General features: G+C 31.3%; 1 protein-coding gene and 1 pseudogene across 5 annotated transcripts in view; one reads left to right on the forward strand and one right to left on the reverse strand.

The window, feature by feature from the left end:
- The window catches only part of LOC145285801 (uncharacterized), a 665,485-nt gene that overhangs the window by 356,321 nt on the left and 285,940 nt on the right, over nt 1–23,224 (reverse strand). The window lies entirely within an intron of this gene.
- On the forward strand, nt 15,742–15,875 carry LOC145286715 (U2 spliceosomal RNA; annotated as a pseudogene).

Genomic DNA, 23,224 nt, shown 5'->3' on the forward strand with positions numbered 1-23,224 from the left:
AGATTTGCGTCAAGATATAAAGAAAACACGACCTAACATAAAATTGCAGCTGCCAGTCACTAATCAGATGACGCGGATGGTCTGGATGACTGCGACGTAATCGCGCAGGTAAACTAAGAGGCTACGTAAGTGTAGTAAAAGTTTGTTTGTCTTGTTTTTTAACTTAATTAAACTTCATTTCTATGTTTAAAGCCAATAACAATGCATTGCAATGTCACCGTTCTTACAATAAGCATCAATACAACATTATAACCACCATTGTTAAAATGCATTTGCCATGAAATTATAGTCCAGGTATTCCAGTATATTTTAAAACAAACTCTGGACAAATATCACAATAAGTTGCGGACTTCGAAACCGTGTTCTGACATTTTTATGTGAGATTTGGTACTGTATGATTCTGGGAGACTCATTTAGTATCTTTATAGTAAATGGAAAGTTTACAATTTTCTTTTGACTAATAATCTAAACCACATTTGTTGCTATTAAACATATATCGATTTCAGAAGAATTATATCGATTCATCAATTAATTAATAGCAGAATTATAAATTCATCAGGTTTATTAAACAACATAATTGAACTTATAATAGCACTCATAAAGACCTATGAAATACACTTTTTATATCCATATGTATTCCTTTTTTGTTTATAAGTCTTGTATTTTTTTTACTTTATTTGAGTGTTTAGGACTTAAATTTTGACTAGCTTGTTTGGATTGAACACTTATGTCAGGGTTTTTTTCAGGCACGATTTTTTGTAACTAAACAGACAATGGTATTAGCTAAAAATCCTTTTTCTATGGCGTTTTTTTTTTGCGAAGATAGAACATTAGACTGAACAGGGGAGTTTCTCCTTGAGAGGCTTTTTCAATCTGCATGTACGATTATGTACATTTATGCGTGCCCATTGAATTATTTCCGACATAAGTGACTGGATCTATCGCTGCCATGTTCATGTATTGGCTATAAATTCGATTATTATCACAGCTAGTTTAAAGACTACTTTGCTTTTAAGTTATTTTATTTTCCTCTTTATTTTTGATATCATCCAACTTATCTATGCGCCATTCCTCTTTCATTAGATGCACGCATATAATACGTATCTCAACTAAGAAAATGTTTAGGACGTTTTGTATTTATAATGTTTTTTATGCATTTTTAATCCCAAATCCTTCAGAAGAAAATCACCTAATTTCTCAGTAAACCTGTTATATTTTTTGTATTAGTTTGATTCGGAGACTCCAGTTTTAACATTATAATGGGGGTCATAATTGTTTACTAGGGAAAACTGTTTCAACGAGGTGAAAACCAAACGATGTTTTATATAAAAGCATGTAAACACTAACTCCTTAAAAACAACTAGAAAAAAAATCCGGATATTCGTTCAAGTGTTTTGCTCTAGATTAATAATTTTGTAATCTTGTTCAGTTTAAGAAAAATTCCTTATTAACCTTCCTTGTTTTTCCCCTTAAAGTGTCATTAATTTACAAAGCTATTTTTTAAAGTTTCGACGAAATCATTCTTGTGCTTTTTTTGTTCCTTTATATTTTTATGTATTTATATTTGTATTTACTCTCTCTTTCTTACCGAAACACACAGACACACACACACACACACACACACACACACACACATATATATATATATATATATATATATATATATATATATATATATATATATATATATATATATAAACAGTTTTTTATTACCGATATAAGTGCAGGTGATTTTTTTTATTCTAAGATAATTATGTTTTTAAATATGACATGTTAAATTTTAAACGGATAAGGCCATGGATCATATATATATATATATATATATATATATATATATATATATATATATATATATATATAGTTATCCTTATAGACTATTTCCTTGTATGACAACTTATCATTGTGTCCAAACTAGTAGGCAGTCTATGCGGTTATCGAAACCTTACTGTTTTCAGTGGCATTTTTTATTAACACCGGTTTAGACAAAGCAAGAAGCCACTCGATTCTGGAAGCTAAAAGTTACGATTTCAAAGTAAAATAATAAGCAAAGATAAGTTTTAGATGAATTGATTATTACAAAAGGAAAACACGCCCACACCCCTATGAGAAAAATCGCTCATGTAATCCGAGGGGAAAAAAGAAAGGCAATAATGAAAGCGGGAGTTATGAGGAAAAATCATTGACCATTCGGGATTTTTAGGCATCCACATAAGACAACAGGTGTGAGATAGTAAGGATTAGAAAAACGAAATCAGCCACAGAAACGCGCTCAATTCGTTTTTATAACAAAAAGTTATAAATATATAGAGCGTGTCTTCATCAAGTAAGACTTGTTTTATGATGGTTAATTCTTTGATAAAACCGTTGAATAATAGAGAAATAGAAACGCAATTTTCATGCTGTTCTTTTTCTTGTTTTCAGTTCTTCTTTTCTTCTGCCAATTCTGAGTCGAGGTTCTCATCTTCAATATATTTATGTTTTGCTTCCACTGTAACTCCGTGGGCGAAATGACTGAACCGGAACCTTATCGATTTTACCGGAAGCGGAAACTAGCGGGCTTTTGCATCGGGTAAAAGATCAAAGGAGAGCACCATCGATTTTAATAGCCACCATAATAATGTGAATACTTCTCAAGCATCGCGAGGAGACGTCAAGTTGATAACGGTTCTTATTTATGTAAGAATAATTGCGGATGCTTAGCCGTCGTACTTTTTTTTCGTTGAAAAACCTTAGTAGAAAACGGTTTTTGGCATATATATATATATATATATATATATATATATATATATATATATATATATATATATATATATATGTATATATATATATATATATAATATCTTTCCTTAATGGATGGATAACCAAAATTTGCTGATTATATATATATATATATATATATATATATATATATATATATATATATATATATAAAGTCATGCGCATAAGCCTGAAGAGTTCTAGAGTGGATGAAACGCGGACTATTCAGTGTAGTTTAATCGTCATATATATTTTATAACTTACTAACTAGCTATACCTACGTATTGAGCACTTTTTTAATAAATACTTAAAGTTTACGCACAAATTTATAATTCGTATATTAATTTTATGTGAGTAAATGAAGTAGTTATCAATACATAGGTAGAGCTAGTAAGTAAGTTATAAAATATATATGGCGATTAAGCTACACTGAATAGTCCGCGTTTTATCCACTCTAAACCTCTCCAGGCTTATGCGCACAACTTACTATATATATATATATATATATATATATATATATATATATATATATATATATATATAGCTGAGCAATAGGAATAAAAACGAAGTTACAAAAACTATACATTGGTACATATTGATTCGTTCATTAATTCAATAAGGATATACAAACATTTCGTTGGGAGATAGAAGGAACTCTTTATGCCAAGGAATTTCGAAGCCTAATGCTTCTCATCAGAAGAGTAGAGAAGATGCTAGGTAACATAATAAGATGCGACATCTATCGTGGGATTCATCGGGAACGAAATAAATCAATAAAATTATAGATGATGTTGGGGGAGTTTTATCGAATTAAAAGATAAAGGAATAGCTTATTATATAGAGTGTAATGGAAAAAGACTTGTAGGATCCATATCTTTAGTCTTAAATGTATGTAGTGTATGTCTTAAGGCTTAGTGGGAGGTATAGTGTGGATGGGTGGTAATTCTATTTTATCGGTGTGTAAGATTCCTGTTATCTATGCAGGGGCATTATATTAACAGATGCAACCGAGACGACAGCAGGCGGTGTATAATTTTAGGAGGAATGTTATGATGATGACTTAAAGCGAAAGGATGTATTCTAAGCTGCGTTTAGCGAAAGTGATTACATGGGATGTGGTGCAGCAAGTGAGGCGAAGGATTGTCCAGAAGTGAGTTAAAGGAGAAAGTTATGGGGTGGGTATGGGTGAGTAGTTGTAAGGCTATAATAATACATTTCAGAATACAAATATCTATTAGATAATATGCAGTAATAACCCTAGGGTTGCCTTGTTATTAGATATACAGGGAGAGGGTTGGGGTATAAGGCAGAAGTATAGGTTAGTAAAGTTTACGGAGGTGGATAAAAAGGCAAAAGCAATTTTAGTATGTGGATTACTGGCATCGTGGGATATTAGGGGAAAAATATACTACTACTACTACTAATAATAATAATGATACTACTACTACTACTACTACTACTAATAATAATAATAATAATAATAATAATAATAATAATAATAGCGAAAAGGTAAATATAATTAGAGGATAAACGATGAAAATAAAATTAGAAATAATAAATGAAATAAAATTAAGGGATAAAGGATGACGAGTAATATGAAAAAAAAGAAGAAAAAACTGAAAAATAACAAACTAAACTGAAATTTGGTTAAATGGGGACAGAGTTGGATAACTAGGGTACATGCATATAAAAATGGGGCACAAAGGAATAATGTATATATGGGTTTAGCCAGCAGAGCAGAGAGTTCGGTAGAAAATACCACGGAGGCTACAAATCTCTAGGACAGGAAAACGTCTGCAGAAGTCAACAATATAGTCCTGAATTTTCCGACTGCAAGGGCCAGTTATATATGTTTACAATGATTTGGAATAAAGAGGGTTCCCCTACCCCCCAACTAAATGTTTGTATACCCTTATTGAATAAATGAACAAATCTATATTTACCAATATATAGTTTTTGGCAATTCATTTTTACTCTCCTATATAAGCTCCAATGAAACTTGTCGAGCTTTATATTATCCCGATAAGTCTCCTCTGATAGAAGTGAACTTACTCTCTTTCTCTAACTCACTAAGCTATATATAGTTTTTGGCAATTCATTTTTTACTCCTGTGGCTCTCCTATATAAGCTCCAATGAAACTTGTCGAGCTTTATATTATCCCGATAAGTCTCCTCTGATAGAAGTGAACTTACTCTCTTCCTCTAACTCACTAAGCTATATCTATAATATAAAGCTGAACGTTTGTGTGTGTGTCTGGTCAGGAATAGTCTCCTATATGGTTGACTATTATAGAAAACTGATTACATATAATGATAGAAGATAAATCGAGACACAGGAATGGGTATGTTTGATCTGGCATATTGATGATTCATTAAAATTTTGGCGTTTGCGTACGCGCCTGGTCCACAAAGTATGGAAATAAAAAAATTCAAAATTAAAAGAAAAAACGTTTACAAGAGTTTTTGATATAGATGAACATAACAATGATTTGATAAGATTGGTTTAACTTAAATATGAATGGTATAATAAAATTGTGAGGTCTGCGTTCGCGCCTGGCCTCCATAGAATGGAAATGGGCACAAACTTTAATAAAGACTTTTCACACCTATCTGCGTAAGTATACCTTGATAATTATGTTTCAGTTTGAAGAAATATGGTATAGTAAAATCCAGGGGTGTTCGTTCGCGCCTGACCTCCATAGAATGGAAATATGTCACAAAGTTTAACAAGTTTTTTTTTAATATAGATCCACCGAATATTGTGATAAGTGTTTCAGTGTGAACAGTTATGGTATAATGAATTATGGGGTTTATCTATTTTATTTTTACTTTCACCATGTTTTGCTTTGGTTTTGATACCCCCCCAAATTCTGAGCTATCTCTTTACAACCCTTCCTTTTCATAACCTATCATACGATATATATATATATATATGTAAATAAAATAAGATAAAAAGCTATAGAAAACATCTAAATAACTACTTTAACCATAGTTTCTGATTTCAAAAAAAGAAAAATTAAAAGATTCATCTGCCTCACTTTCAATGCTAGGTTTATTTATGGTGTCTTTTAAATTCAATAAAAACCCTCCTAAATGTGCTGATGAGGAGACCTTTCTTACCAAAAAACTATATATAATTATTCTACATAACTTGATGTATACCACAATAAAAAGCATTGTTTTCCTAAACGATCGTACAGATAATTGATTTTGTTGTTGTTCCTTCTTATGAAACTGATTTTTAATTGTATTAAAATTTGATTTTTAAATTTTAAATTATAAATCACATTACTTAATATATATATATATATATATATATATATATATATATATATATATATATATATATATATATATATATAAGGGGCGTTCCAAAGTAATGCCTCATACTTTTATTTTGTTCGAATGAATCAGTAGAGATTGCAAATGGGATTGCTATGAGGACTGAATACGCATTCATAACGTAGAAGTATCCTCTGTTGCAAATATTGGCAGTATCTGATTATAAAAAGGAACTCATACTATGACGTCATCAGCAGAAGCATACATCATTTGAACTCGGGGATCCAGGTTTCGATCCATCATGTTTCAGCCATGCTGATCAGTTTTAAATGACGGAACACGAATTAGTGAATAATTGAAATCTTAAATATCAGTGAATATGTATGCATATATACACACACGAACAGGCACACACACACATACACTATACGCACACACACACACGCATTATCATGAAGATCCGACGTTGACGATGATTATATGGCAGAATTCTTTGCTTTTATCACACTTGTCGAAAAAGTCATATTATATGCTTTTTGTTTAGTTTTTTATTTTATTTTAACTTACATATAAAGTCGTTATTGATTAAAAAATAGACATTATTAGAAAAGTAACCCGGATTCGAATAACATTCTTAACCCCCCCCTTTTTCTGAAAATAAATCACAAAAATTGTACTATGGTTTCGTTCAGACTTGGTAGACTATAAGCGCAGCCTGTTAATTTGACTACGCGTGTAATTTAAAGCAACCATTGCTCAATCTATAACCACTCCACTTCTAAATCAGAACACCTTGATGACAGAAAATATTGGTGAGAAAAAAGGGAGGCATATACAACACTTGATTCTTCTTAGAATTGGTTACGTATTTAATCACGAAATGTCTCAACGTCGGTAATTTCGATGGTCTAACGAGGACCGGTGTGTAAACGTGATTATGCAGTATATTTGCGACATGTGTAAAACCGTGCAATGAATATTAGATTTTGTTTTCATTTTTGTTAATTCAAATCTTTAAATCAAACATATTTTTAAGAATTCGTTTACTATTTAATATATGAGACTCCACTGTGTTATTGTTAGGCGCATAAATTGCAAGTGTCTATAGATGAAACGTGAATACTTGCGTTAAGTGATTAATCAAACTATTATTCTCATCTTCGGTGTTATTAGCAGAACGTTTCGTTCGCTGCGACCTGTGACGTCATTCGGGCATTGAAAACATGCTACTTTTTCTCTACTACGTAAAAGAGGGTTGGCTCTGCATTACAAGAATTCGAACGGTGAGTTTGAGGGTGGGTCCCTATATCATAAAGGAGGTTCAATCTTAAGGGGTCACTAAGATATATTTTAAAGGCTTTCCTATGACTCAATTTTTCAGGATATCTATGTTAGTTGTAAACAATAGTGAAAAAATGTTTTACGAAACAGAGGATCGATACCCATGCATATTTTTGTTTTTATTTAAAAAAAAACATAATGTAAGGGGGGGCAACTCTTAGGAAAAAAGAGTGTTTTGAGGGGAGGTTGCGATGTTACGTCCCTTGGGCATATGTCATGTTTTTTTTTCAGTGATCTTGTGAGTATAAATCACTTCAAAATTGACTTTTTGAAGTTGACTGGGAAACAGCTGATGTCCGATGAAGTTCTAGGAGGTCCACCTTCCCAGTCCGTTGCCTTCCAACCTTCGGCTAAGTTTATTGCCTACTGACTAAGCGCCGTTATTATTAAAAGACAAAGGAGCTTTCCATACATTTTCTTTTATTATGCCAGAGTATTCCTTCTTAAGAGAGGATAACTTACATTCCCCATGTTTCTTACCTTATGCCAGACATTCCTGCAGCAGTATAAATATAAAAAAAAACATTTATATTTTCGTCTCATTATATACTATTCATAGAAAAAAGCTGCTATTTTTAATTTATCTAATAAGATGATTCCTAACAATGTAACGTTGTCCAATACATTAATACTTTTCTCACTTTCCGTGGGAATTTCGTGCATTAAACATTGACCGGGTTCCTCGTTTAGTTCCATTGTGATGATTAAACATATTAAGTTCGTAACTTAGATTCGACCATTTTAATATTACATTACTAGACTACTAAAAAAACTCACATGAAGAGGTGCGTCTGAATGTGTGAGAATGACTTGAGCAAAGGTGACTGTGACTTCACTGGTTTCTCATTGTGATACGCGCAAATGAAATGGCTTCTAATCTGCATATATACATATGGGGTATATATATATATACATATATATATATATATATATATATATATATGTGTGTGTGTATAAGTATATATATATTTATATATATATGTGTTTGTGTATATGTATATGTATATATATATGTATATATATATGTATATATATATATGTGTATATGTATATATATATATAGGTATCAGCTTTTAGGAAGACAAGAAAATATATCAACAAGCTCTCTTCTCACGGTAGCGAAAAGGCCTATACAGCATATGAAAAGGTAGTTTATTTTTAACTGTCATTATATTGTGTACTAAATAGCAGAATAGATGGCTCGAGACTTTCAGAAGTGAAAAGGTTAAATCCTGAATATGTAAGAATAGCGAGGAAAAACCGCACTAGTAAAATAACATGATGATGATGATGATGATGATGATGATTATGATGATGATGATGATGATTCTATCCGTTTTAGGATCCGTCGGTAATCAGAGACTAAGACATCGTTAATATGCACATCGGAATGCTTCTATTGGGGAAATCCTGTGTGGATGTGTGCGTTCTATACATAGTTCCATTTGTGTAGGTTGTTCCGTGCTTCACTCGGCCTTTTTCGGTTCAATTCGGAGATAGCTGGGAAGTCTTTTTCGGTGCAGGAAAAGCCTACCTTTATAATATATATATATATATATATATATATATATATATATATATGTATATATATATATATATATACATACATATATATATACATACATATATATACATATATATATATATTTTTTTTTTATTTAAAAAAAAAAAAAAATAAACCCTCGACAATTAATAATGGCACTACGTCTCGTCTTATTCAACAGTGATATATATATATATATATATATATATATATATATATGGGGGGGTGTCTGTATACATGCTTATGTATGTATATATATATTGTATATGTATATATATATTGTATATATATACATATGTATGCATATATATTGTATATATACATACATATGTATATATATATATTGTATATATATATATATGTATATATATTGTATATAAATACATATGTATATATATATATATATTGTATATAAATACATATGTATATATATATTGTATATACATACATATGTATATATATTGTATATAAATACATATGTATATATATATTGTATATAAATACATATGTATATATATTGTATATACATACATATGTATATATATATTGTATATAAATACATATTATATATATTGTATATATATATCTATATATATTGTATATATACATATGTATATATATTGTATATATATATACATATGTATATATATTGTATATATATACATATGTATATATATTGTTTATATATATACATATGTATATATATTGTATATATATATATACATATGTATATATATATATATATATATATATATATACATACATATGTATGTATATATATTCTTAGCTTCTTACATTAAGTAGTTTCATGTCTTATCGGAAACGATTTCAAAGCAAAACTATTAAATATATAAAGAGATCCTGATTAATTAGTAAATGAAGGCTAGTAAGAAATTTCAATGATAATAAAAAAAACGCATATCCAAAGAAAAAAGCAAATACGAAGAAGATAAATAAAAACAAGAATAACATGAACAAGAAGAAATAAGTGAAAAAAAACGCGTATGAAGATGAAGTATTTCACGAATATGGAAAATACACAGAAAAAAAATATAAAAAGACAGTAATCATATTTAGAGGAATATTCAGAACAAAAAAATAAGTAGTTGAATAAAAAAAAAATATTTAAAAAATATAAATAAACTAGCAGGGCTACCCGGCGTTGCTCGGGACCGTATAAACAATGAAAAAACAAAAGCAGATATTGAACATATGTTTGATTCTTAGGGGAGAGGAATCTTTCATCTCTATGTATTATTTGTTTTATCTACCCTAGGACTGATATTGTTCATGTTTTATCCCTAGCATAGGTAATTTACAGCATGTATATGAAATTGTTTTACCTTAGGGAGAAGAGAACAGGTAATATACAACATAATGTGTCTATATTACATCCCTGGCAACGCCTAGAAACCAGCTAGAACATGTATTTCAGTCAATCTTTATTATATCCTGGGCTATGCCGGGAAACCAGCTAATCTCTTTTTAGTGACTTGACTACCAAAATACCTCCCTAAGTGTGTCCTTTCTTTTGAACTTATTAGATATAGGTATCTAGAAATGTGTGTGAAATTTTGTTGAATGCATTGTTCACTATGATTTTCTTATTGTTCTACACAATATCAACTGTAGCGAAATAACACAGTAAACTTAGTGTAGTGTTAGAATAAAGAGCAAAGGAAAAAATTAGAATCATATTTTGTAATTGCAAATCTAAATTTGCTAGCATGTACCAGTATTTGCCAGGTTGTGGAAATTTGGAACTTATAACATATGTAGTGGCCTTTTCCTAGATACCTATTGCTAAAAATTATACTTTCATTTTGTTAGAAAAATCTCTCTTCAGATGCCCTGCATCATTCAAAATAAAAACAAATATTTTTATAATTGTTTCAGTATATTGCTACACAATGTGAAAGTTTTTAACGTTTGTAAAAAAAATCATGAATGTGCTTATATTGCAAAAAAGAAAATATCAGTGCACAGTATTGAAAGTGTTTGAGATTCAAAAGTCTGTAACATTTCTACTAACTTCATAAGATGTCATGTGAGAAACTGAATTGAATATCAAGACATTATCTGAAGCGTTTTTATTTTGGTGTAACATATGTGTTTACAGTGAACCTTAACTTTTAATAAACAGATTGGTATGCAATGACATAGGCTAAGAATCTTTAAAATATATATAAATTGGAAAAATGTGTGAACAAATGAAAAAAAAATGATCCGCTCCACTTGATGACATCAAGCACAGTAATATTTTAGTGAAGAAAATATGAAATTGATGTTCAGTGATTAGTTTGGATGAATGAGAAAATGTAATTGTTTGATGCATAAAAATAACTCAGTTGCTGTATTTGATATTAAGCAGCAAAATATAGTGATTTGAATATTTGGGAAAACCTCAAACCAGATTATGTAAAAAGAAAAAAAAAAGATGAAATTAGAAAATATATATTTTCTGTTTATGAGTTCTGCCAATCAAAATTTTGTGGCAGAAATTGGGTGATTACCATGCAATTTTATTTTGGTAAAATTCTTAAATTATTAGAATGTTTATTATAATTTCTAATTAGTGACTTGTTATAATCAAAATCCGCCCTAAAGAGTGTCCTTTCTTTTATTAGGTATCAGAGTAGGTATCAAGATTTCTACTTCTATACAAATGTGATATTTCAGATCTGTACATAAAAAATTTGTTGAATATATAGGTTGAGAATTGTTCTGTGTCGCTCTCTCTCACACACACACGCATTCTCACTTTTATAGATATAATAGATAGATTACTCTAGATATATTTCCATATGTCTGAATACCCTATATACAAATTTTCAAATCTGTAGATAAAAAAATTTGTTGAGTATATAGGTTGAAAATTGTTCTCTCTCTCTCTCTCACACACACATTCTCAATTTTAGAGATATAATAGATAGATTATGCTAGATATATTTCCATATGTCTGAATACCCTATATACAAATTTTCTAATCTGTAGATCAAATATTTGTTGAATATATAGGTTGAAAATTGTTCTTACTCTCTCTCTCTCTCTCTGGCTACCTCACACACACATTCTAACTTTTATAGATATAATAGATAGATTATGCTAGATATATTTCCATATGTGTGAATACCCTATATACAAATTTTCTAATTTGTAGATAAAAAATTTGTAGAGTGCATAGGTTGAGAATTGTTCTCTCTATCTCTCACACACACATTCTAACTTTTAAAGATATAATAGATTATGCTAGATATATTTCGATATTTCTGAATACCCTATATATAAAAATTTGTTGAATGTATAGGTTGAGAACTGTTCTCTCTCTCTCTCTCTCTCTCTCTCTCTCTCGCTCACACACACACACATTCTCACTTTTATAGATATAATAGAAAGATTATCCTAGATTATGCTAGATATATTTCCATATGTCTGAATACCCTATATACAAATTTTCAAATCTGTAGATAAAAAATTTGTTGAGTATATAGGTTGAGATTTGTTCTCTCTCTCTCTATCACACACATTCTCACTTTTATAGATATAATAGACAGATTATGCCAGATATATTGAAATATGTCTGAATGCCCAATATACAAATTTTCAAATCTGTAGATAAAAAATTTGTTGTATACATAGGTTGACAATTGTCCTCTCTCTCACACACACACACATTCTCACTTTTATACATATAATAGATAGATTATGCTAGATATATTTCTATATGTCTGAACACCCTATATACAAATGTTCAAATCTGTGGATAAAAAATTTGTTGAATGTATAGGTTGAGAATTTTTATCTCTCTCTTTTTCTCTCTCTCTCTCTCTCGCTATCTCACACACACGCATTCTCACTTTTATAGATAAAATAGATAGATTATGCTAGATATATTTCCATATGTCTGAATACCCTATATACAAAGTTTCAAATCTGTAGATAAAAAATTTGTTGAATATATAGGTTTAGAATTGTTCTCTCTCTCTCTCTCACACACACATTCTAACTTTTGTAGTTATAATAGATAGATTATGCTAGATATATTTCCATATGTCTGAATACCCTATATACAAATTTTCTAAACTGTAGGTAAAAAATTTGTTGAGTATGTAGGTTAAGAATTGTTCTCTCTCTCTCTCACACACACACACACACACAAGTTCTCACTTTTATAGATATAATAGATAGATTATGCTAGATATATTTCTATATGTCTGCCTACCCTATATACAAATTTCTAAATCTGTGCCCAAAAATGTGTGGAATATATAGGTTGAGAATTGTTCTCTCTCTCTCTCTCTCTCACACATATTCTCACTTTTATAGGTTATATAGGTTGAGAATTTTTTGCTCTTTCCATCACTCACATTCACACTTTTATAGATATAATACATAGATTATGCCAGATATATTTACATATGTCTGAATACCCAATATACACATTTTCAAATCTGTAGATAAAAAATTAGTTGAATATATAGGTTGAGAATTGTTCTCTCTCTCTCTCTTTCTCTCTCTCTCACACACACATTCTCACTTTTATAGATATAATAGATAGATTATGCTAGATATATTTCCATACGTCTGAATACCCTATATCCAAATTTTCTAATATGTAGATAAAAAATTTGTTGAATATATAGGGTGAGAATTTTCCTTCCTCTCTTTCTCTCTCTCTCTTTCTCACACACACACAAGCTGAAAATTGTTCTCTCTCTCTCTGACTCTCTCTCTCTCTCTCACACACACACACATGGTCATTTTATAGATATAATAGATAGGTTATGCTAGATATATTTCTATATGTCTGAATACCCTATATACAAATTTTTAAATCTGTAGATAAAAAATTTGTTGAGTATATAGGTTGAGAATTGTTCTTTCTCTCTCTCTCACACACACATTCTCACTTTTATAGATATAATAGATTATGCTAGATATATTTCCAAATGTCTGAATACCCTATATACAAATTTTCAAATCTGTAAAGATAGAATTTGTTGAATATATAGGTTGAGAATTGTTCTCTCTCTCTCTCTTTCACACACATTCTCACTTTTATAGATATAATAGATAGATTATGCTAGATATATTTCCTTATGTCTGAATACCCTATATACAAATTATCAAATCTGTAGATACAAAATTTGTTGAGTATATAGGTTGAGAATTGTTCTCTCTCTCTCTCTCTCACTCACTCACTCACTCACTCACTCACACACACACACATTCTACCTTTTATAGATATAATAGATTATGCTAGATATATTTCCATATGTCTGAATACCCTGTATACAAATTTTCAGATCTGTACATAAAAATTAGTTGAATATATAGGTTGAGAATTGTTCTCTCTCTCTCTCTTCTCTCTCTCTCTTTCACACACATTCTCACTTTTATAGATATAATAGATAGATTATGCTAGATATATTTCCATATGTCTGAATACCCTATATACAAATTTTATAATCGGTAGATAAAAAATTTGTTGAATATATAGGGTGAGAATTGTACTTACTCTCTCTCTCTCTCTCTCTCTCTCTCTCTCTCACGCACACATTCTCACTTTTATGGATATAATAGATAGATTATGCTGGATATATTTCCATATGTCTGAATACCCTATATACAAATGGTCAAATCTGTAGATAACAAATTTATTGAATAGATAGGTTGAGAATTGTTCTCTCTCTCTCTCTCTCGCAACCTTACACACACAACCACACGCAAACATTCTGACTTTTATAGATATAATAGATCGATTATGCTAGATATATTTCCATATGTCTGAATACCCAATATACAAATTTTCAAATCTGTAGGTAAACAATTTGTTGAATATATAGGTTGAGAATTGTTCTCTCTCTCTCACACACTCACATTCTCACTTTTATAGATATAATGTATAGATTATGCTAGATATATTTCTATATGTCTGAATACCCTATATACAAAGTTTAAAATCCGTAGATAAAAATACGTTGAGTATATAGGTTGAGAATTGTTCTCTCTCTCTCTTACGCACACACACACACACACACACACACACACACATTTTCACTTTTATAGATATAATAGATAGATTATGCTAGATATATTTCCATATGTCTGAATACCCTATATACAAATTTTCAAATCTGTAGATAAAAAATGTATTGAATATATAGGTTGAGAATTGTTGTCTCTCTCTCTCTCTCTCTCTCTCTCTCTCTCTCTGGCTACCTCACACACACACACATTTTCACTTTTATAGATATAATAGATAGATTATGCCAGATATATTTCCATATGTCTGAATACCCTATATACAAACTTTCAAATCTGTAGATAAAAAATTTGTTGAGTATATAGGTTGAGAATTGTTCTCTCTCTCTCACACGAAACTGTGCGCTCGGCTTCTTCCCCCCCTTCCCACCCCAAATGCTTGGGAAACTGTGCACTGTTTTTGTTGGTTTTCAAGCTGCCTCTTTCCCCCCCCCCACACACACACACAGTTTAACAGTAGTAGGAGGTCAAGAGAAAGAGGGTGAGAGAGAGAGAAGAGTAAGTTGGTGAGAGAGAGAGAAAAGAGAAAGAGGGTGTTGGTTTTATATTTTTATTATCGTCTAATATTTTGAAAGCTGAATTTCTAATAAAATGTGCATCTATAGGAGATAATGCCTGGGAATGTGTTCCCCCCCCCACAGTTTAACAGTGGTGTGACGTCAAGAGAAAGAGGGTGAGAGAGAGGGAAGAGTAAGTGGGTGAGAGAGAGAAAGAGAGAGAAAAAAAAAGAAAGACGGTGTTGGTTTTGTGAAAAAAGTTGTTATTTACAATTGTTCGCATTCTTGGCCTTTTGGTCAAGATCAAAGTGTAGTATCTGTTCTTCAGATGCTGCACTTCTATTTCTTGTTCTCTTTCGGTGGAGGAGAAATCCTCCACGACTGAGACAATTTTTATTTTTGTACCTTTTCTCCACGTTAAAAAACGACCCTGGTGTCTAACTCTGTCCCGTGGGGAGGCATAGTAAATAGGTACAATTGTTCGCCATTAGTGGATGTTGACGTCACGTCACGTGACATGACTAAGCGTTTTTTTTTTTTAGTATGAATAACATTTTTTGTTTTAATTATAAAGTCTACACTTAATTTTATAGAAAATGATGTATATATAATAGAAAAAAAAAATTACTGGTTTTGTTGGATTCAAGTGGATCCCCCCCCTCCAGTTTAAGAGATAGCAGGTCACGTGGTAATATACAAAATGGCTAGCGTAAATATAAAGATCGGTTTTTTTATCGACGAATATTTTGAAAGCTGAATTTTTTTTTATTCCTGTACATTTTTTCCTGATATTTTTCGTTAAAACTCTTGTATAAATACTATTTTTAACCAGTTAAATACGTTGGAGACATTGTCATGGAGTTTAATAATCTCTAGAACAAAGCAGAAGAGAAATTACAAAAGTATCGGTAAAACAAAGTGTTTGTTTACATTTGTTCGCCATTACTGGATGTTGACGTCACGTCACGTGACATGACTAAGCGTTTTTGGATTATGTAATATTAACATTAAAATGACAGGTTTTTTGGGGGGCCCCCCTAGGAGAGAAATGATCAGTTCACCCCCTTTTAATGGTCCGTTTGGTGTGGAATTTCGATATTTGTCATGCGGGTGATCAAGGTTCAATATGATACATAATTTGTCAACTTTGGTTGTGTCTGTCAAAAGTTTGAGCTGACGTCACGTCACGTGACACGTATTGAATAACGTTAAAATGACAGGTTTTTTGGGGGGCCCCCCTAGGAGAAAAACGATCAGTTGACCCCTTTCTACTGGTCCGTTTGACGTGAAATTTCGATATTTGTCATCCGGGTGATCAAGGTGCAATATGATACCAAATTTGTCAACTCTGGTTCCGTCTTTCAAAAGTTTTAGCGTTACAAACAAACATACATACATACATACATACACACCGATTTTTGCCTTTTATATATATAGACTAGCAGGGCTACCCGGCGTTGCTCGGGACCGTATAAACAATGAAAAAACAAAAGCAGATATTGAACATATGTTTTATTCTTAGGGGAGAGGAATCTTTCATCTCTATGTATTATTTGTTTTATCTACCCCCGGACTGGTATTGTTCATGTTTTATCCCTAGCATAGGTAATTTACAGCATGTATATGAAATTGTTTTACCTTAGGGAGAAGAGAACAGGTAATATACAACATAATGTGTCTATATTACATCCCTGGCAACGCCTAGAAACCAGCTAGAACATGTATTTCAGTCAATGTTTATTACATCCTGGGCTATGCCGGGAAACCAGCTAATCTCTATTTAGTGACTTGACCACCAAAATACCTCCCTAAGTGTGTCCTTTCTTTTGAACTTATTAGATATATGTATCTAGAAATGTGTGTGAAATTTTGTTGAATGCATTGTTCACTATGATTTTCTTATTGTTCTACACAATATCAACTGCAGCGAAATAAAACAGTAAACTTAGTGTAGTGTTAGAATAAAGAGCAAAGGAAAAAATTAGAATCATATTCTGTAATTGCAAATCTAAATTTGCTAGCGTGTACCAGTATTTGCCAGGTTGTGGAAATTTGGAATTTATAACGTATGTAGTGGCCTTTTCCTAGATACCTATTGCTAAAAATTATACTTTCATTTTGTTAGAAAAATCTCTCTTCGGATGCCCTGCATCATCCAAAATAAAAACAAATATTTTTATAATTGTTTCAGTACATTGCTACACATTGTGAAATTTGTTGACGTTTGTAAAAAAAAATCATGAATGTGCTTATATTCCAAAAAAGAAAATATCAGTGCACAGTATTGAAAGTGTTCGAGATTCAAAAGTCTGTAACATTTCTACTAACTTCATAAGATGTCATGTGAGAAACTGAATTGAATATCAAGACATTATCTGAAGCGTTTTTATTTTGGTATAACGTATGTGTTTACAGTGAACCGTAACTTTTAATAAACAGCTTGGTATGCAATGACATAGGCTAAGAATCTTAGACAAAATATATATAAATTGGAAAAATGTGTGAACAAATGAAAAAAAAAAATGATCCGCTCCACTTGATGACATCAAGCACAGTAATATTTTAGTGAAGAAAATATGAAATTGATGTTCAGTGATTAGTTTGGATGAATGAGAAAATGTAATTGTTTGATGCATAAAAAATAACTCATTTGCTGTATTTGATATTAAGCAGCAAAATATAGTGATTTGAATATTAAGGAAAACATCAAATCAGATTATGTAAAAAAAAAAGATGAAATTAGAAAATATATATTTTCTGTTTATGAGTTTTGCCAATCAAAATTTTGTGGCAGAAATTGGGTGATTACCATGCAATTTTATTTTGATAAAATTCTTAAATTATTTCAATGTTTATTATAATTTCTTAGTAGTGACTTGTTATCATCAAAATCCGCCCCAAAGAGTGTCCTTTCTTTTATTAGGTATCAGAATAGGTATCCAGATTTCTACTTCTATACAAATGTGATATTTCGGATCTGTAGATAAACAATTTGTTGCATATATAAGCTGAGAATTGTTCTCTCTCATTCTCTCTCTCACACACCCACACATTCTCACTTTTATAGATATAATAGATAAATTATGCTAGATATATTTCCATATGTCTGAATAATCTATATACAAATTTTCAAATCTGTAGATAAAAAATTTGTTGAGTATATAGGTTGAGAATTGTTCTCTCTCTCTCTCTCTCCTCTCACACATGCTCACTTTTATAGATATAATAGATAGATTATGCTAGATATATTTCCATATGTCTGAATACACTATATAAAAATTTTCTAATCTGTAGATAAAAATTTGTTGAATATAAAGGGTGAGAATTGTTCTTACTCTCTCTCTCTCTCTCACACACAGACATATTCTCACTTTTATAGACATAATAGATAGATTATGCTAGATATATTTCCATATGTCTGAATACCTTATATACCAATTTTCAAATCTGTAGATAAAAAATTTGTTGAATATATAGGTTGAGAATTGTTCTCTCGCTCTGTCTCTCTCTCTCTTGCTACCTCACACACACACACACGCAAACATTCTCACTTTTATAGATATAATAGATAGATTATGCTAGATATATTTCCATATGTCTGAATACCCTATATACAAATTATCTAATCTGTAGATAAAAAATTTGTTGAGTATATAGGTTGAGAATTGCTCTCTCTCTCACAGACACACACATTTTCACTTTTGTAGATATAATAGATAGATTATGCTAGATATATTTCCATATGTATGAATACCCTTTATAACAAATTTAAAATCTGTAGATAAAAAATTTGTTGAATATATAGGTTAAGAATTGTTCTCTCTCTCTCTCTCTATCTCACACACACCCACACACACAAACATTCTGACTTTTATAGATATAATAGATAGATTATGCTAGATATATTCCATATGTCTGGATACCCTATATACAAATTTTCTAATCTGTAGATAAAAAATTTGTTGAATATTTTCAACCCTTATCCTCGAGTGGCGTCTGGGCCTTGATAAGTAGTAATGCGTATTTAGCAAAATATAAATATATATATATATAACAAATTTACTGAATTTCCATTACTAACGATTACTGTATTGTCCAATTGACTACTGCGCTTTTCAACCCTTATCCTCGAGTGGCCTCTGGGCCTTGAGAAGTAGTAATTACTAACGATTACTATATTGACCAATTGACTACTGCACTTTTTAACCCTTATCCTCGGGTGGCCTCTGGGCCTTATTGTCCAATTGACTACTGTGGACTTTTTAACTCTTATGCTCGAGTGGCCTCTGGGCCTTGATAAGTGGAAATGACTAAGTAACAAAAAATAGGTATATAACAAATTTACTGAATTTCCATTACTAACGATTACTATATTGTCCAATTGACTACTGTGCACTTTTCAATCCTTATCCTCGAGCGGCCTCTGGGCCTTGATAAATGGTAATGCGTATGTAACAAAATATACATATATATAACAAATTTACTGAATTTCCATTACTAACGATTACTATATTGTCCAATTGACTACTGCACTTTTAAACGCTTATCCTCGAGTGGCCTCTGGGCCTTGATAAGTGGTAATACCATCGAGTGGCCTCTGGGCCTTAATAAGTGGTTGTGCCTAAGTAACAAAAAATAGGTATATTACAAATATCCCGCATTTCCATTACAACCGACTACTACGGTGCACTTTTCAATCCTTATCCTCGAGTGGCCTGTGGGCTTTGATAAGTGGTAATGCGTATTTAACAAAATATTAATATATATATAACAAATTTACTGAATTTCCATTACTAACAATTACTATATTTTGTCCAATTGACTACTGCACTTTTCAACACTTATCCTCTAGTGGCCTCTGGGCCTTGATAAGTGGTAATGCTTATATAAACAAACTATAAATATATATATAACAAATTTCCCGACTTTCCATTACTAAGTATTACTATGTTGTCCAATTAACTACTGCCATTTTCAACCCTTATCCTCGGGTGGCCTCTGGGCCTTATTGTCCAATTGACTACTGTGCACATTTAACTCTTATCCTCGAGATGTATCTGGGCCTTGATAAGTGGAAATGCCTAAGTAACAAAAAAATAGATATATAACAAATTTCCCGAATTTGACTACTGTGCACTTTTCAACTCTTATCCTCGAGTGGCCTCTGGGCCTTGATAAGTGGTCATATATATTTTTTACAAAATAACAAAATAGGTTGGAGTCGCTGAATAACTCATCCTCCCGTTAAAGCGGTTCCATCCTCTTTCCCCAATTTGACTACTGTGCACTTTTCAACTCTCGTCCTCGAGTGGACTATGGGCCTTGATAAGTGGTAATACATATTTTATGAAAAATATATCTATATATATATATATATATATATATATATATATATATATATAACAAAATAGGTTGGAGTTGCTGAATAACTCATCCTCCTGTTAAAGCGGTTCCATCCTCTTTCCCAAATTTGACTACTGTGGACTTTTTAACTCTCATCCTCGAGTGGCCTATGGGCCTTGATAAGTGGTAATACATATTTTTTTATAAATATATATATATATATACCAAAACAGGTGTGAGTCGCTGAATAATTCATCCTCCTATTAAAGCGATTAAATCCTCTTTCCCAAATTTGACTACTGTGCACTTTTAAACTCTCATCCTCGTGTGGCCTCTGGGCCTTGATAAGTGGTAAAATATAGTTTGTACAAAAAAAAATATATATATATATATATATATATATATATATAACAAAATAGGTTGGAGTGGCTGAATAACTCATCCTCCCGTTAAAGAGGTTCCATCCTCTTTCCCGAATTTGACTACTGTCCACTTTTCAACTCTCATCCTCGAGTAGCCTATGGGACTTGATAAGTGGTAATATATATTTTTTAGTAAATATAGATATAAATATATATATAACAAAATAGGTTGGAGTCGCTGAATAACTCATCCTCCCGTTAAAACTGTTCCATCCTCTTTCCCGAATTTGATTACTGTGCACTTTTCAACTCTTATCCTCGAGTAGCCTATGGGCCTTGATAAGTGGTAATATATTTTTGTTATAAATATAGATATATATATATATATATAAAAAATAGGTTGGAGTCGCTGAATAACTCATCCTCCCGTTAAAGCGGTTCCATCCTCTTTCCCGAATTTTACTACTATGCACTTTTCAACTCTCATCCTCGAGTGGCCTATTGTCCTTGATAAGTGGTAATATATATTTTTTAATAAAAGTATATATATATATATATATAACAAAATAGGTTGGAGTCGCTGAATAACTCATCCTCTCGTTAAAGCGGTTCCATCCTCTTTACCGTATTTTTTATACAGTGCACTATTCAACTCTCATCCTCGAGTGGCCTATTGTCCTTGATAAGTGGTAATATATATTTTTTAATAAATATAGATATAAATATATATATAAAAAAATAGGTTGGAGTCGCTGAATAACTCATCCTCCCGTGAAAGCGGTTCCATCCTCTTTCCCGAATTTGACTACTGTGCACTTTTCAACTCTAATCCTCGAGTGTCCTATGGGCCTTGATAAGTAGTAATATATATTTTTTACAAAATATATACATACATATATATAACAAAATAGGTTGGAGTCACTGAATAATTCATCCTCCTCTTAAAGCGGTTCCATCATCTTTCCCAGTTTGACTGCTGTGCACTTTTCAACTCTAATCCTCGAGTGTCCTATGGGCCTTGATAAGTAGTAATATATATTTTTTACAAAATATATACATACATATATATAACAAAATAGGTTGGAGTCACTGAATAATTCATCCTCCTCTTAAAGCGGTTCCATCATCTTTGCCGAATTTGACTACTGTGCACTTTTAAACTCTCATCCTCGTGTGGCCTATGGGCCTTGATAAGTGGTAATATATATTTAAAAATAAATATAGATATAAATATATATATACCAAAATAGGTTGGAGTCGCTGAATATCTCATCCTCCCGTTAAAGCGGTTCCATCCTCTTTCCCAGATTTGACTACTGTGCACTTTTCAACTCTAATCCTCGAGTGTCCTATGGGCCTTGATAAGTAGTAATATATATTTTTTACAAAATATATACATACATATATGTAACAAAATAGGTTGGAGTCACTGAATAATTCATCCTCCTCTTAAAGCGGTTCCATCATCTTTCCCAGTTTGACTGCTGTGCACTTTTCAACTCTAATCCTCGAGTGTCCTATGGGCCTTGATAAGTAGTAATATATATTTTTTACAAAATATATACATACATATATGTAACAAAATAGGTTGGAGTCACTGAATAATTCATCCTCCTCTTAAAGCGGTTCCATCATCTTTGCCGAATTTGACTACTGTGCACTTTTAAACTCTCATCCTCGAGTGGCCTATAGGCCTTGATAAGTGGTAATATATAGTTTGTACAATATATATATATATATATATATATATATATATATATATATATATATATATATATATATATATTACAAAATAGGTTGGTGTCGCTGAATAACTCATGCTCCCGTTAAAGTTGTTCCATCCTCTTTCCCAAATGTGACTACTGTGACCTTTTGAACTGTCATCCTCGAGTTGCCTATTGGCCTTGATAAGTGCTAATATAGAGAGAAGAGAAACGGGGTGAGAGAGAGAGAAGATAAAGAGGGCGAGAGAGAGACAGAAGAGAATGAGGGGAGAGAGAGAGAGAAGAGAAAGACGGTGTGAGAGAGAGAAGAGAAAGGGGGTGAGAGAGAGA

The sequence above is a fragment of the Euprymna scolopes genome, chromosome 10, assembly GCF_053919585.1.
Source record: "Euprymna scolopes isolate OS-2025 chromosome 10, ASM5391958v1, whole genome shotgun sequence".
NCBI classification, from domain to species: Eukaryota; Metazoa; Mollusca; class Cephalopoda; order Sepiida; family Sepiolidae; genus Euprymna; species Euprymna scolopes.